This window comes from Penaeus vannamei, chromosome 6 (assembly GCF_042767895.1).
Source record: "Penaeus vannamei isolate JL-2024 chromosome 6, ASM4276789v1, whole genome shotgun sequence".
Lineage (NCBI taxonomy): Eukaryota > Metazoa > Arthropoda > Malacostraca > Decapoda > Penaeidae > Penaeus > Penaeus vannamei.
Genome location: NC_091554.1, coordinates 9,986,038 through 9,987,620, shown reverse-complemented (window position 1 = coordinate 9,987,620; position 1,583 = coordinate 9,986,038).

The window sequence follows — 1,583 nt, the reverse complement described above, 5'->3', positions numbered from 1 at the left end:
TATCACTTTTATTTAATTAAGTGTTGGGTACTGCAGGGGGTGCAATAATAAAACTATATGAATAACCAAAAATAAAATTTCATAATTGTAACACGTTCAATACATTATATTTCCTCTATTACAGAAAAAATATAAACATTGCTCGAATGCCAAAATAATGACAATTATTGTTCTAGTTGCAATATATATTTTTTGATATCACATCTATTTCTTATCTACTTCCTTATCTGCAACCTTCAACCTCGTTAGCGCTATATAACCTTTGATGTCTAGCACATTTATTTGTTTTAAACATTAACCATCTCTAAAGCTCCCTACTGAATGATATGAGTGAATGCGATATGAGTCACGTTTCTCTCAAAAGGACTAAATTCTTCTCCACGCATTAATGTAAAAAAAATTCTCATATTTCTTTCAATGGCGTCTGGAGGCCGGCCACACAACGACACTCGGCAACATCCCTTCAAAACAAGAAGTGTATATGAGCCGTGTAAAAGTAGGACGCGGCGACGCCATCACCGAAACACGTGGAGAGAGAAAGAAAGAAAAAAGAAAAAGAAGAAATAAAAAAGAGAGCGAGAGAGAGAGAGAGAGAGAGAGAGAGAGAGAGAGAGAGAGAGAGAGAGAGAGAGAGAGAGAGAGAGAGAGAGAGAGAGAGAGAGAGAGAGAGAGTGAAAAAGAGAAAAACAGACACAGAGAGAGAGAGAGAGACAGATAGAGAGAGAGAGAGAGAGAGAGAGAGAGAGAGAGAGACGTGCAGAGAGGAAAAGAGAGAGAGATAGAGAGAGAGAGAGGGAGACAGAGACAAAGACAGAGACAGAGACAGAGAGAGAGAGAGAGAGAAAAGAAAAACATTCATATATTCAACCCAAGAGGTAAAAACACGCTCTCTTGCAGGAGACACAAATCAACACTCATTTCTGAAAGCAATAGCAAACAAGAGGGAAGCCCGTTTAAGAAAGACCATCATTGCGAGAGGACTGAATATTTCAACATCTGCATTTGCAATGGCGAAGAGCAGGCCGAGAATGGAAGTAAAAATAGGCCGAGAAGGTGACAGTTGCTTGGCTGGAATGCGAGCGTGGCTGGAATTTCTAGGCCTAACTTGAAGAGAACGACAAAAAAATATTTAAAAAAGCAACTGAAATGTCAAAATGTGAAATGAAAGAAAGACGTGTGTATATTTGTATAAATGTATATATGAATATAATTTTTTTTCAATTCTTTTCTTTTTCCTTGTCTCTTTCTTTCTTTAACTATTATCTTAGTTAACATGCCTGCACTTGTTGGAATTACTTATACATTGTTCTTTTTTGTTCTCACAGTACATTCCATTATTCCTTTCCTTGCAGTGCTACTGTGATTAAATGAAATTACATATTTTTGTTCATCTCTGCTGCCTTATGAAATAAAGATGGTTTCTTTCTTGATAAATAAGACATAATCTGCTTAAATGACACCACAATTTACGTATTTCTTATAAAGTATATTTCTCTTAGTGCATATATAGATATATAAAGGTGGTAATAGTCATTAAAGTAATAGTAATGGACTATCACAGATTTGCTATATAATTTAGAGGG